The sequence below is a fragment of the Micromys minutus genome, assembly GCF_963924665.1.
Source record: "Micromys minutus genome assembly, chromosome: 10".
Taxonomy (NCBI): Eukaryota; Metazoa; Chordata; class Mammalia; order Rodentia; family Muridae; genus Micromys; species Micromys minutus.
The window spans coordinates 13807203-13823598 of NC_137979.1; the positions used below are offsets into that span (position 1 = coordinate 13807203).

Genomic DNA, 16396 nt, shown 5'->3' on the forward strand with positions numbered 1-16396 from the left:
TCACAAAACTGTCTTCCAAATGCCCATACCCCAGTGCCTCTTGGTTCCTACTCAGAAGGTAACTTTTTTTTCCTAGCAGGGTGGGGTGAGCTATTGTCATAGAAATCACTTCATAAAATTTCACAATAAAACCAGTGTCAGTCAAACCCCTTCCAATCTGAAAGCACTAATCTGTGAAACGCCACTTAGGACTGCTGTGAGAAAATATTGAGGTCATAGAAACACACAGCTTATCTCAGGGTAAAAAGGAAAAACAAAGTTCTTGAGTTTGACCCATGTGACTATAAAATATGAGCTACAGTGATGGCTCAGGGGATATAACATGCTCTAACACGTGGACTCAAATCCCCCAGACCCAAGTGAAAAGCTCAGGATAGAGCACATGCCTATAACCCACATTGATGGGGAAGGACAGACCAAGAGCTCACTGACCAGCCAGCCCAGCCAAACGAGGCATCATGCTCAGTTAAAGATCCTGTATCAAGACAGCAGTTGTAGAGCAACAAAGATACCTGGAAAGTCCTGCTCTGGCCTCCATATGAACTCCCACTAGAACTCAGCATGTACCACATCATAGCCACCCAATACACACATCATACATACACCACAGCCACCCCTGCATACTAACATACACAGACAACACACACGCCACACACACAACAAAATACCACTCATTCACTGTGAAGCCTGGTACAGGTTGCAAAACCCTGATCATTAGTTCTTTCAAAATGTAAGAGACATGGTAATAGGTGGAAAAGGGAAAAGTTTTTTCTCAAATTCTATAAACACCAAAGAATATTAAATGTGAGTGAAGAAGTGATTTTCCATTAACACCAGGACTGATGATGACTAATGGCCCTGAGGTGTTCTGCCCAGACAGACCCAAGACCAACAACCAACAACAACCTCTCCATGCTCCATTTTTGGCTCCATAAAAGGCCAAAAGTCATCACCAAGCTGGCCATGCAGGAATGCACCTGCTTTCCCAACAGGATAGAGGATCTACTGCCATTCTGAAAGCCTCGTTCATCTCACAGAAGCATCTTTAAAGAAAAGGAACCAACTAAATCACACAGGAAGATGCTTGTAGCCATGCTCCAAATCATGACAGGAAAAATCAAAGTGAGACCAGGGCTCAGAGAACCCAAATTCCTTTCCAAATGCCATACTGCCATCTTCAGAGCAATATTTAGAAGCATTCTGATTTCCTCTGCACAGCCAGCGGGTGCTATGACACTTCACATGCTTTCTCTCTCAGTCCTCAGGCCTAGACTCCAAAGTCTAGTCTCCAAACTGGCATCACACGTAGCATGCAGACACTGGTTATAAATGTGTGTTCTGTGGGCTGCTGACGAGATGATTCAGAAGGTAGACACTTGCCACCAAGCCTAACAACCTGAGTTGTATCCCTGGGACCTACAGGACAGATGAGAACTGACTCCCACAAGTTGTCCTGACCTACACACACACACACACACACACACACACACACACACACACACACACACACACACGAACAATGATGTGTGCACATACAGGAATAACAAATGTATAGGAGCCACAGGGATGGCACAGCAGTTAAGGGTACCATTTAATGCTCTGCCAAAGGATCTAAATTTAGATCTCAGTACCCATCTCTCAGTGCTCACAACCACCTATAAATCCAGCTTCATGGTATCCAATGTTCTTTTCTGTATACAGTGGTCACCCTCACCCACTAGCACAGATGCATTTATATAAATTAAAATGTGCATATATAAATATAAAATTATACACACATTTGCCTTTAAGAAAACAATAGCTGACCCACTCAGAAGGCCAACGCAGGTGGATCTGACTTAAGAGGCCAGCCTAGTGTACCCAACGAGTTCTAGAACAGCCAGAACTACATGGTGTGACCCTGTCTCAAAAAAGTAAAACAAAACTAGTAATAAGTGTACTTTTTAAAAACTTGAATATGCATTCTCAAGACTGGCTATGACACAGCCAGTGGTAGAATGTTTTGTCCAGAATGCTCAAAGCCCTGTTGAGTTTAATCCCCAGCACCAAATAAACCAAAGCATGGTGGCACATACTTACTTATCTTAGCATTTAGGAAGCAGAGGCAAGAGATTTATAATTTCAAAGTCATCCTTAATTAGACAGTGAATTCAAGCCACCCTAAGCTACACAAGAGCCTATCCAAAGAAGGGGGGAAAGTGCTGTCAGGTTTTATCTACTGAACTGGAAACCCTGGGGTGGAGCCTGGCAACCAACTGAAACCAACCCTCTAGGGAATCCTGATGCACAGCAAATTAGAGTGGAGGAGTGTCTTTCCCATGAAGAAGTCCTTGTTGGTCTTACTTTAGGAGTAGAACAAATCACACTCAATGATGGGTGGGCCCCACCCAGCCAGGAGGCCCACTGGACCAGGCCCCGGCTCCAAAGCAATCTGCCATGAGGCAGCCAAAATATGCCATTCGATTCTCTAAACCACTATACTGCAGGATGAGAGAGATGTGACAATGACATTACCAAAGAAGGGTGAGAGCAGAGGAAGGATGGATGCAGCCTGCATTCAAGTGATTAATTATAAATGCTTTTAAATTCACATCATGCATTAGCCCTGGATGGCCAGCCATCCCTCAGGAAGCGTTTATTTCTCCATTTGTCAGCTGAGTTACATGACCAAAGTCTTAGATAAAATCCCTATGGACCAACTCTGAGCTGCTTTGAACAGAGAAAGCGGAGTTACCCATTCTTTCTCTAAAACACCCTTAAATGCAGTACACGGCTTGAACTAGGATTTACAGGAAGAGAAACCAGGACCCAACAGTGCTGGGAAAGTTACCAGAAGAATCAATCCACCCTAGGGAAGCAGGGACCTCAAAGAAGCGAGTTTATGTTTTTTTTAAACTCCAAACCTAAAAAAAAAAAAAACAGGTATCATATTAAGTAGTCCATTCAATTACTGAAATTCAAATCACAATACCTCCACAGACCTTAAGGTCTGGAGAAAGCAGGAACTTTAATGCATTTACAGAGATCCCAGCCTTTCAAGGATTCACAGACCCAGTGCGAATACTATGCTGAGTCTTGCAGCTTAACCCAGCAGATCTAAGCATTTCCACTCACATATAGGTTTCAATCCCAATGTTATAATCTGATGAAAATGATTCTGTTTTAAAGGCTGCTAAAAGAGCATCAAGGTTTTAGGAGTCAGACTTCTCAATCATCAGACTGATGGTAGGTATGGTCAAACACACCTCAAGCACACCTCTAAATACAGTGGCTGAATACACACTTAACTATAGACATGTTTCCTCGTCTAAATTTCTATTTTTAGGCACTACCAACAAACTAAGAAAATCCTAGGCCAGATGTGGTGGCATATACCTTCAATCTCAAGTACCTGGTTGGGAGAGGCAGGTGGATCTGTGAATTAATTAATCTCAGTACCTGGGATGCACAGGCAGGTGAATCTGTGAGTCCAAGGCCAGCCTGATCTACAGGACAAGTGAGGCCTACCTACATAGACCCTGAACCAAAAAAAAAGGAAAAGGAGAAGGGAGTAAGGGAAGGAGGGATGAAAAGGAGGGAAGGAAGAAAGGAGGGAAGGAAAAAAGGAGAGAGAAAGGAAAGGCGAAAGAAAGGAAAGGAGGAAAGACAGAAAGACAAGACAGGAAATAAATTTGAATTGGAAAGATGCCTCTGTGATTAAGAGCACTAACTGCTCTTTCAAAAGTCCAGATTTCAATTCCCAGCAACCACACAGTGGCTCAGAAGCATCTGTAATGAGATCTGATGCCTTCTTCTGTCTTGTAGACATACAGAAAATAAATTTGGAGGTTGGAGAGATGACTAAGTTAAGAGCATTTACTGCTCTTTTAGAGGATTCAAGATTAGTTCCCAGCCACCTATGTCCAGAAGCTTGTAGTATCCCACACCCTCTTCTGGCCTCTGAGAGTACTGTACCCATGTACAAATAGAAACACACACACACACACACACACACACAATACAATAATAAGCAATAAAAATAAATCTTTTGTTTTAATTAAGATAGCTAGTCATGGTGATGAATACCCTTAACCCCAGCACCAAGCCAACCTGGTCTACATTTTGCGTTCCAGTGCAGTCAGAGCTACAGAGCCAGTAACTGACTTATCAGAATGTTTGTCAGCTGGATACAAAAGCAGAGTACTTTGCCTAGCATGTGAGAAGCCTTAAGTTCAATTCCCAACACTGCATGGGAAAGAAAGAAAGAAATCTACTGACAGTCATTTCCCGATACAGATGGCCAAGAGTAGTAGTTTATGTCAGAGGAAGGTTAAACAGTGGGACTTGTACAGAATCGTAGAAACAGCATCCTGGCCTGCAGACCTGAGTACTACTGTATGTCACAGACTGAACGGAGCCTTGGAAAACAAAGACAAGGCAACCACTGGCCTCAAAGACAACAATCTCAAAATGCACAAAGTACCCTAACAGACCCTGTGTGGAGGGGAGGTTGGGAGAGTAGAGAAAGAAGGGCCCAAAGATGATAGCTGGCAAAGGCTTAACAGAGAGGCAAGCTTAAACCCAAATACACTTAACCAGCAGACCAAGGACCAAGCATGGTAGCTGGTGCCCTGTAATTCAACCCCTGAAGAGGGTGAGGAAGGAGAATCAAGTTCCAGGCCAACCTGGGTTACACAGTGAGACCCCCTTTGGGGAATAAATTCCCTGAGTAACACTCAGGGTCACTAGGTGCTCATGGCAGTCAACCATACCCCAACCACAAAACAGGAAAGCTCTGCACACAGTGGAATAGGATGAAATTCATTCTTTCCATGCTCAGTCCACAAAGAACTCAAAAGTTGCCACTGTTCGTGAAATTTAAAACTTCCTTTAACTTAAAACACACACACCACACACACAAGCCATTCAGATAAATCAGATTCTCCTAAACTTTTCAACTACTTTCACAGGACTCTTATCAGAATCTCCACTCTTGGGAAATCTATTCCTCATTATGAAAGATTACATAAGAGGCAGTCACATTTCCACAGAGAGGTTCTGCAAAGGATGGGCCATTTTTCAAAACTACCAACACCACGCCAGGTATTATTACTTAGAAGTTTCAAATACCTGGGCTGGGGAGAATGATAAGCAGTTAAGAGCACATACTTTTTTAAAGAAACAGAGCTCATTTCCCAGGACCACATCAGACCACTCTGAACTAAATGTACTCCAGCTGCAGGGGATACAGACAGCCTCTTCTGCCCTCAGAGGGCACACACACTGCCTTACCAGCCACACAGAATTTTTTTTTTTTTAAAGTTTCTTTGTAACTCAGATATTTAACACCATACACCCTGCAGGGAAAGATTAACAGAGGCCCCCATCCTACCTCGGGGCTCAGGGAGAGATCCAAATATCCCACAAAATTACTCAAACTCAGCCCATGTGGTACAGTACAATTAATGTTTACGAAAACAACAGGCCAGCCACACAGTTACAGATAACTAGCCTAACTTTAAAACTAGGAAAACCAAACTTTAAAGTCACAAAAGCAGCCTGGGTGTGGTGGCCTTTAATATCTCCACCCAAAGAGGCAGATGCAGGTGGATCTCCCAGCATTCAAGGCCAGGCTGACTACCTAGAGAGACCTCATCATAAAACATAACAAAAGCAAACATACAAATAAGAAATGAGACCCACAGGTGTTTCCCCAACACAATCAAAAAACCCAAACACCCTTCAGAAGCAAGCAGGAGTTCCTCCCATGCTCATTTAAAAAGAGAGAGCCTTCATTACCAACAAAATATAGACAGAAAGCTTCATTACCAATGCAAAGCCGATCACTGTGGATCCAGTATCTGCCTAGATCACTCTAGATCTAGAGTTACAAGACCACAAAGTGCCCGTTAAGTCTTCGTTATATTACATAATAATGGGAACATCGATCATAGAAATTCACCTTTCTCAATCATCTCAACCCCATTTTAATCCCTTCTTCCACAGGGTATTTTCTGGAGCGTGCAAAAAATTCACACGTCTTTCTCATCTTTCTTTGCCCGTTTTCTTGTATGGATGTTAAAAATAACAAGGCAAGAGATCTGGGGAATCATCAACGTTGAAGAAATCCTTAAATGTCCCGGAGTTGGGGCTTCGAGCTCTATGTCAGACACCCTATCCCTAGATGACCTTGGGCAAACTAACACATTTTGGGGCCTTAGTTCCCCTAGTCAAAAATCACAAGAATGTCTAAATCCTATCTTTTCTGAAACATAGACTTCAAATGCGTTCCCAAGGCAGCACTAAAGTGAATAGGTCGCTGGGAAGGACTGAGGCCGGAGACCAAAGAACGGACTTAACACCGACCGACCTAGGGTTTCTAGGAAGCTCAGACGGTCTGCTACCCCTGCAAAACCACTGGGCCAACTTCAGGTTGCAAACAAAAACCTGTTGGCCCGGACTCCTCTAGGAATGGCCTGCCTCTCCCAACGCGCTCGGCTCGCGCTATGCCGGAGCCGGCCCACAGGAGAGCGAGGGTCTCCCGGAAGAGGCTGAACCCACGCGCGGCTCGCCCACCCTGACTCGCCCAACAGGGCCGCCAGGTCTCTGCCATCCCACGCGGAACAAAAGGCAGCTGGAGCCTGGCTTCGCCGCCCCCGTCCCCGCTGTGCTGTGGAGTGGGGGCCGGGTAGGGGAATCCAGTCCCGGGGGCTAGAAAGACGTGGGTAAGGGTCCTCTGTAGGAGGCCGGCCGGCTCGGACCCGGTGAGCTGGGGAAAGAGCACACTCTGGGGAGGGGCGGGGTTGTTCCAAACTGAAGGCTCCGGAGATGAGGTGCGAGGCGAGGACCTGAGCCGAAGCCGGCAGGCAAACGTTCTCTCTCAGCACAGAGCGGGCTCAGGTGGGGCGGAGCCTGGCTGAGCAGTCCAGCCGGGTGGGGTCCGGCTGGCCGCACGGTGCACGCCCCGGCCGGCGAGGGGGAAGCCGGTGCTCTAGGGGCGTCCACGCACTGGAGAGAAGGTCCGCGCCCCGCCCCGCCCCGACTCCCGAGCCACCACCACACCAAGCCCCGCGAGTCCCGGCTCACCTCCGTTCCTGGCCAGCGCGAGTGCAAGGCTGCAGCCGCCGGCGACGCTGAAGAGGCGGGAGCGACCCAAGCCTGTGCCGCGTTTGACACCCACACGCCAGCCAACATGGCGGCCGAGAGGGGGCGCGCCGGCAGCGAGCGCGCGCGCGCAAGCCCCTCCCTCTGAGCGCTGAGGCTCCTCCCCACAGCGACTGGCTCCACCCTTCCTAGCTCCTAGGCCCCGCCTCCAATCCGGTTCGCTCCTCCCACATATGCCCCCAAGGCTTCCTCTAAATAACTCCTGCTACCACACAAACCTAAACAAATTTATAAAGCCCTAACTCAGAGTCTTACACATACCTGCTACCTCAACAATTCCCCTGGGAATACATAACCATCAATCCATGTTCCACCCTTAAATCCTCAAGCTAAGAACCCCACCTAACCTGCTCAGAACTATGGCCTTAAGTCTTTCCACTTGCACGTGAAAAAGGCCAGGTGCCAGACCAGGTTGGTTTTTTTTTTTTTTTTTTTTTTTTTTTTTTTTTTTTTTTTAGCTACAAGTACGTTCATTTCGTGGAGATTCACTCATGCAGATTTCTGATTTGTGCGTGCATTTCAATAAAAATGTTGAGTCCAGAACTTTGGCAGCCTGAGTGGTTAAACCCTCGGCCCCCTAAGTCTCCCTGAGTCTCCCATGACTCTGGGATTTAGCCGCCCCAACTGCAAACCTGCAATCTCTTATGCACCCAACAATGCAATGTAGGCCCGAATGCTAAACTATGTTGGGCACACAGAGACAGGCCAGAGATGTGAGCAGAACCTTATCAGGAAGGCAAGCAGGGATCCTGACTTCCCTGAGGGAAGATCTCAGAATCTTCCACACAAAGGTGAGCCACCCTGTGGTTGCTGGGAACTGAACTCAGGACTTCTGGAAGAACAATCGGTCCTCTTAAATCTTGTTCTTATAAGAGTTGCCTTGATCATGGCATCCCTTCACAGCGATGCAAACCCTAACTAAGACAACTTCGGTTACCAAAATTCAGTGCCCCAAATTTTCATTCTGTCTTTGCTCACTGAAGGAGAGTTTGCAGGTCATTGTACTCCTCAGAACCACAAATACATTCTTTCCTATAAAGAACTTACAAATTCACATTTAAAAAAAAAAAGTCACATGGGTCTCAAAAGCAGGGAATCTAGAGTCCTTTTCTCTGCCCACGATATAACAAAGCTGGAGGCTGAACACATTTGCAAGCTCGCGTGGTCACTTTTCTTTTGAAAGTCTAACTTGAGAACATTCTGGATGCTGGAAGCCCTGACCCATAATTTACTGCTAGAGTGTGTTCCTGGATTAATGGATTAATGAATGAAATCACACATTATGTACCTGCTTTGCCAAGAGAACTATAGTTCCATTTTGAACAGGCCCATCTGGTAGGGAAAAAAACGTATTTGTGATTTCTCTGCTCTTTATCACAAGGTAACAGCCTACTCTCCTATAACAAAAGACTAGTTAAGAAGAGTGGGCAAAGGACTGGAGAGATGGCTCAGTGGTTAAGAGCACTGACTGCTTTTCCAGAGGTTCCTGAGTTCAATTCCCAGCAACCACATAGTGGCTCACAACCAGAGATCTGATGCCCTCTTCTGATAGGTCTGAAGACAGCTACAGTGTATTCATATATAATAAATAAATAATTAAAAAGAAGAAGAGTGTGCAAAATGCAGCTGATTTGATCATTTGGGTGGCGAAAAGCCTTTAGCAGTGAAGATTCAGAGAACCCAGAGAAAACTGATTGTAACCACCTATGTGTGTTCACTTGATGAAAGTTGTGATTAGACAGAATGGGGTGGCTCTAAGGTAAGAGAGGAGACCAGCGAGGTTTGCCTCTTCTGATTCTTAGCTTCTCCTTATGGCATGCTATTCTAGATATGTTCAGAACCCTTCCTGATTGCAAGGTCTGGTGACCCACAGGCTAACTTATAGAACTTCTCCACGGCCAACACAGAAAGGTTCTCTGGGGATTTCTGGCCGGCTTTGGTGGAGGGGAATCCTGGTTTCTATGGCTTAAGGGGTGGAAGGATGTAGGATATAGAAAGGCAGGAGAGGGTCAGAAAGAGAGACTTTGCTGGCAAGACCTTTTTAATGCCCTTCCATTTAAACTATTCTGCATGTCAAACGACACAGTTTGGGATGTCACTTCTGAGCCCCAGCCACCTCATTATGGAGAATGGAGCTTAGAGGAGAAGAGAACAATCCTAAAATGATGATACCCTGCCCCATGTATAACTCCAGACTGACAGTGACAGCAGCCTGGAAGGGCAGAGACAGTTCAATACTCTGGAACAGTCTGATAGATTCTCTTCAGAGGCTTCCACTGAGACTCAGGAGAAAGGGCAAGTTCTGAGTACAAAGAGGGAAAGAAGAGCCCCTGCCTCCAGAGTTTGGATAAAATTCTTTGCCAGCTAAGAACCAAAAGTTCTGCCACAATTAAGAATAATTAATAATATTTGCTATAAAAGTTCACAACATAAAGTATTTATCTTATAAAAAGACGTTTTCAAATACAAGTGTCAAATAAGGCTGGGAGTGATGGTGCACACCTTAAATTCCAGTACTTTCCACAGAGAACCAAGTGACCTGTGTGAGCTCAGCCTGATCTGGGTAGTGAGTTCCAGGCCACCAAGATTATATCCTGAGACCTTGTCTGGAAAGGAATAGAGAGAGAATTAGAGAATGTTAATAGGATAATAAACAAAGCTCAATCCCTGAATGAATAGGGCCTGGGTCTGGACTCTCATACTACCCCCAAACATTGTTTACAATGGAGTTAACTGGCCCTTCAAACTTCTTGCCTCCCGGGGACCTAGAGTTTAATGTATCAATTGCAACCCTATCTGATACTCCTCAGAAACCACCTTAGGATTTCATTCAGATTCTTTACCAATGTATGAAGGTGAATAGTTCCAAAACAGGCCAAAGGATACATAAGGCTATATAAAGCTATTGCAACAATTTGTCCTAGCAGGTGGCATGTCTGAGTACAGCCAAAGCTACACAGAAAAACCCTGTCTACTTAAAAAAAAAAAAAAAAAAAAAAGAATTCGTCACATCTTAACTCTCTTAGTTTCTTCCAATGTGTCTCTTTTTCTTTTAACCTCGTGCTTAAATTAAAATATATATTAAAATCTCTTTTAGGGGATGAAAAGGTGGATTAGTAGTTAATAGTGCATACTGCTCTTACAGAGGACCCAAATTAAATTCCCAACACCCACATCAGACACTAACAACCACCTCTAACTCCAGCTCCAGAGGGTCCAATATCTCTGGCACACATAGACACTTAACTAAAAATAAATCTTTTTTAAATCTCTTTCAATAAACTAACTCTGCTTCACACTGGCTTGTCCAAGGGTATGGCTTCATTTTGTTTTGTTTTGCTTGCTTGCTTGTTTGTCTTGGAGAAAGGGCCTCACTATGTAACTATAGTTGTCCTAGAACTCACCTTGTAGACCAGACTGGCCTTGGCCTCCGGGAGATCCTCCAGGAATTAAGGCATGCTCCACCACACCCAGTCAAGGGAAGGGTCTGGTTTATCTGAGTCAAGGTCCTTAAAAGATTAAAGGGAATGTCTCCAACTGCTGTAGGTGACAGAACGGAATGTCACCTCCATCACTGTTAACTCTGAACCCAGGATTTTTCACGGCACAAAATAATTTGAGGGTGAGCCAGTGTGAAGCAGAGCTGGTGTTCATTTAGTTTTGTCTTGTTTTGAGACAGGTGCTTATTAGAAAGTTCTGTCTGGCCTGGAACTCTCTAGTTAGGCCTCAGGATTTAAAACTGAGGTCCACATTAACATATCAAAGCAGATGCTAGCCACTTCAGCCAGCATCACCCAGTACCTGGGTCTCCTGCTGTTCTTTATCACCCTGCCCGCATCCCAAACGTGTCTTTCCCAGGGCTGGACTTCTACTGAGCTCCTGATTCCCCAAGCCAGATTCCTACATAACTCAGCCATTTTTGGCTACTGTGGCTTGGCCTGAGCCTCCTCTTGCTCCCCTCCCATCTCAATGATAGGAATGTCTGTCTGTGCTGTTCCTCCCCTCCCCCACTGCCATATGCCCCCACCCCAGTGTTTATCTGTGTCCCGTGACTGTCCTGGAACTAGTTCTGTAGACCATGCTAGCCTTGAATGCAGAGATCCTCCTGGTCTGCCTTCTGAGTGTTGGGATTAAAGGCCTGAGCCGCTACCAGCTTTCTTTGCTGTCTTATATGGTGACCTGCTGCAAGTGATCTCTGCTGTTGGAAACAAATATTCTCAGAGCAAAAGTAATTCAGCAAAGCAATTTCTTCTTAAGTAAAGAGTGCACCCAAACTGGGACCAATCTACCAAACATACCGAGGCAAGAAGCTTACTTATAGTTTTGGGCTTTGGTGGGGCTGTTGTTGTTTTGTTTTGGTTTGGTTTGAAGACAGGGTCTCTCTGTATAGCGCTGGCTGTCCTGGAACTCACTCTATAGACCAGGCTGGTCTCAGAGATCTGACTGCCTCTGCCTCCAAGTGCTGGGATTAAAAGCAAACGCCAACAGCACTACCGCCAGCTATTTTCTCTCATTGGCTGTCACCAACATCCCAGTCTTCCAGATTGGCTAATTTTAAAAAGAACAAAGGAAATGAAGGCGGAAGGGGTCATCAAGTTCCTGGAATAGGAGGTAGGAGCTTTGAATAAAAAAGATTTGGATTCCTTTGCGTAGTTGTTTTCTAAGGTGGGAGAAATTTATGCAATTTTGGTCCTTGCTAGGCTGTGTGTGTGTGTGTGTGTGTGTGTGTGTGTGTGTGTGTGTGTGTATGTGTGTGTATGTGTGTGTGCCACATTGTGGCTGGTCTCTACAAAGATCAGAAGAAAGCATTGGATCACGTGGAACTGGAGTAAACAAACCGTTCTAAGCCATCCTGTGGGTGTAGGGAACAGAATTCAGGTCTTCTGCAAGAGAAGTAAGTGTTCTTAACCACTGAGCCATCTTTCCAGCCCCCAAATTTACACAAATAAAAGATAAAGTTTTTAAATTTGACCCTTCTGGGGCTGAAGAGATGACTCAATAGTTCAGAGCACTTACTACTCCCACAGAAAAGACCCAAGTTCAGTTTACAGCACACACACACACACACACACACACACACACACACACACACACACCTTTCTCTATCTCTAAACAATGCATCTAGCAACTTTAAGGCCCCACCTACATCAGGTTGCAGGTACACCTCTCTCTAACCAACAGTATAAGTCTGTCCACCCATAACAATAGTTAACCTTAGACAGTTTCTATTCAAACGTTCTCAGTGTATCCAGTAGAAAACATAGAAAGACCTATTGGGCCTGAATTGGTTGTGATATATGTGCTATAAAACAAAATTATGTCCTTGTGTAAACTTTTAGGTTTTTTGGTTTTTACCATTTTATGCATATGCATAATTAGAACCATATATGACTAAAATCAGAGGTGTCATGAAGGAACTCAGTAGAAACAATGAAGAAAAGAGAAATACAAAGTTCACCCTTTGGCCCCCTCACTCCTTCTTTTGAACCCCTTAAGAGGAAGCCCCTTGAATACCCTCACCCACCCAGAGGCCCACCATCAGTCTTGACAGCATTTTCCTCTTTTAATCTGTATGATGTCTGATCTTGCTTCTTTCGAAAATCAGTGTGAGTCTTATTTTCAGTTCTTTCTAGAAGAGACCAAGAGCCTGAAAACACCCAACCTTGATTCGATTCCTGCCCAGGAAGAGAAAGAAGCAATTCCATGGCTCCTGCTCAGCAGGACCTTATACTGGGTTCTCAGACCCAAAGGTAGGATTTGTGCTAGCAACCAAGGACGGCTTGTGTGCCATCAATCAACCTCCTGCCCACATGAATGTCCTCCACTGGGTTAACTGTAGCATCTATTGACTGCGTCAAGAATAGTGCCACAGGGTGGGGGTAATCCCAGCACTGAAGAGGCAGAGGCAGTTGGAGTTTAAAGCTAGCCTGCTCTACATAGTGAGTTCCGGGACAGCCAGAGCTACACAGTGAAACCCTGTCTCAAAACAAATAGAAAAACAAGCGAAAAAGAATTTGCTTGTCAGATCTCACTTCTGAGGTACTGAAGCTGTCTGGGATAGTGGTGGTCTTTCCCAGCCTTGCCTGGGCTGCCCGATTTCTTTCCACAAACGCCTCTCTCTCTCTTTCTCTCGTAGACATATACTACTGTTCAGTCAGAGAGAGGTGTGTATGCAGCCCCACCCAGGTAGGGCTCTGATGTGGCAAGGTCTATTGCCTGAGCCTGGGTATATGCTGCAAAGTACATATTTCCTTCTATCCCATTGGTAACTAGAATCAATTTCTGTTTCTCCAGACCAAAGAACTGTATGTGATGTCTTCCCTCTCCATCTGTGGTTTAATCACGCACAAAGACAGCAGTTCTCCCAGTCCTGTGGCACCTTCACACCCTTCACGAAAGACAGTGAACTGTGTTAAGCCTCTGCTCCTACTCATGCCTCCCTTTTCTTGTTGACACCAAATCTATCAGCTCAGGATACTCACTGGATTCATGCTGGAATCTAGTTGGTTTTTACTGAAGGCCCTTCTACCCATGTTTTATATGTAGTAACACATCAAGTCCTGCTTGTTTAAAAAAAAAAATGTAAAAAGAGCCGCCAAGCTGGGAACTGTCCCCAGGAGTCTGACGGCTCCTAGCCTGCATGGCAGTCTATGCCAGCATCAGCTAATCATTTGGAACAAAATGTCCAAATCAAGACAGGGATGAGTTCTCTGGATGTGTGGTCTCCAAGGCCATGGTCCAAATCCTAGCTCCACCTCTGGAGTTGACATTGCCTCCCCAAGGACCTACACTCTCCAACCACCTCAGGGGAGCTAACGGTCATAGCATTGCTATCTTAAGACTTCTACCAGGATCTCTTAAGAGGGGTCAGGTCAGAATGCTTCCACACTGTTTCCTCAATTTCCTGTCTGAGCCTCTGTTTTTTTCTCAGCTGGGGGGAAAAAACTGGATAGAAGAAAACTCCTGCTTCATTTGTGTTACCCACTGGACAGAAGACTTCTATTACTCCTAAGATTTGAAGTGTTGTGTATACAAGGAAATGTCGTGTGACCTTTGGGGCTGCCCCAGCTATGCAGTACTGCTTTGAGAATAGCCATAATCCTAATCCCAAGAAAAGCAGAAGAAGCCACCAGGACCCTGAAACCAGGCCCTGCCTAAATATTCTCATACAGGCCAAAAAAAAAAAAAAAAAAAAAGAAGCCAGGCAGGCAACTGCACCTTGTCACTGGTTGTCATTGGTGGGGAAAGGTTGTCATTTCTGTGGAGAAACTATTCCTTCCTTCCTGCCTTCCCATTTGGGAACTGTCCCCCTGTCTAGACACAACCCACATGCAGCTGTTGAAAACAGTTCCTAGCAAAAATGCCCTGCCATACCACTGTTGTGTGACTGGGAATAGGTCACAGGTCACTGTTGCTCTCGGAGCTTTGAGCTGCCTTTTGCCTCTGCTGAGTGGTGGATGGGTAAACTGCTAACTCAGAGTAGCAGGGAATCGCTCTATGCATAGGAAACAGTTCAGGGCCAGGCTGACAGAGCTCAGCATCTGCAGGGCTATCACCTGGATACCTGTAGGCAGCTCCCTTGCTGCTTCTGCCCTTGCTTCTACTTTGCAGGACCGAGGTGGAAGCTCTGTCGCTGAGCCTTCAGAAATAATACAGACATAGCTACTGAAAAGTCAAGATGTAACAATCCAGAAAGAAGACAGAAGACCAGGGCCCCATAGAGTAGGAGAATGAAAATGTAGCCACATGCAAAAATATCTCCCAATCTTTTATTGGTTGTGTGTGTGTGCGCGAGTGCGTGCGTGCGTGCGTGTGTGTGTGTGTGTGTGTGTGTGTGTGTGTGTGTGTGTGTGTGTGGTGTGTGTGTGTGAATGTGTGTGGTGGGAAAGGTGAAGCAGGAGAATCAGGAGTTCAAGGTCATATTTGGCTGGCTAAACAGAGAGTTCAAGACTAGCCTCGGCTACACAAGCCCTGTCTTAAAGCAAAGAAAAGGTAAGTTGAAAATACACAGCAACAATCACTAATAATTTGTATAAATGTGCTTAGCTGAGAGGCTCCGAGCAAAAAGGATGACACATGGCACCCCTGTTCCTTCCATCTGGGCTGCCAAGCACAAGCCGCCTACATCCCAAAGGGCAGGTTAACCAGCTGGCACCTGGCGACCCCAGCTCTGCTTTCTCATCTCTGGAGCTACCCATCGCACAGATGGGGAAACTGAGCTCCCTGTTCTTCAGGCATCTCATGTCACAGTTTCTTAAGCATCTTCGGCCCCCAAGTTGTCTGCCCATGGCCATTTCTGAACACGAATATGTGCACCCACCCCCTCCTATGCACAGACCCCTTCTCACTTTGCTCTGGCCAATGCTAACAAGGGTGGTGATCAGGATTCGCCCTGCCCTGGGGACCTTCTCTGGCTGCTCATCCTGCTGATACCCATCCCTTAGATGAAGACATCCCAGTTCGGCTGTAACCTGTGGGACTGTTCTTACTTACTTCTGGTTCTGACTTGTGTGACGTCCTGGCTGCAGACAGCAATGCCTGGGTACAGTTGTTGAGTCACAACCAACAATGCCTGTGAATATTTGTTGGGCCAAGAGAGGAGAGACCAGATACCCCAGAAGAGCTGGCCCATGTATACGTTGTGGTTGAGGGAGGCTGGGGCTCTACCTGGTGTCTAGTGAGACATTATAAGCTGAGCTCCAGCCTCAGTCCAGGGCTGTAGGTGTAAGATGTCAGGTCAGAGATAGGTTTGAGATAGGTTTGAAGACCAGTAACAGTTGGTTTTCCTGTGATCCCCTGCCAGCCATGGACATCTGTAGTAAGAAAACTGAAGTTCATAGCGCATCTGAGCACTCTGAACTGAGAAATCGCTTTGGCTTCTGTTTCTCAGAAATGAAAATGAGGTCTGCACATGTATGGCTAGGGGTGGTGGAGCTGAGAGGCTCAAACCGTGTACTAGAAATGGCTCCACACAGTCCATTCCACAAGGCCCATCGTGGTTAAGAATCATTGTCTGGGGTTATGGAGGGTTTATGTGCCCATACTCATAGTACTAGAGATCCTGAGGCCGGAGGATAGAACATAGCCTACTTACTATTACATGAAAGAAGCTTTCCTAGGAAGATGCCACCTAAGAGTCTACTCACCTCAGACAGGGAGCTCATAACAGGCCTAAGTACAGATAACACCAAAGTCTGAATGTCATTACTGTTGTGTGACAAGACTTCTCCTGGGGAAATGCAGCACCCATGGC

The 16396-nt window shown here is 45.7% G+C and overlaps 1 protein-coding gene across 2 annotated transcripts in view; it reads right to left on the reverse strand.

The window, feature by feature from the left end:
• Positions 1-7179, reverse strand: part of EPN2 (epsin 2) — a 58675-nt gene extending 51496 nt beyond the window's left edge. For both annotated transcript variants that reach the window (XM_080923081.1, XM_080923080.1), the window contains exon 1: positions 7066-7179. The gene's annotated coding sequence lies outside the window, so the exon portion shown is untranslated. The remainder of the gene's footprint in view (positions 1-7065) is intronic.
• Between the last annotated feature and the right edge of the window lie 9217 nt (positions 7180-16396).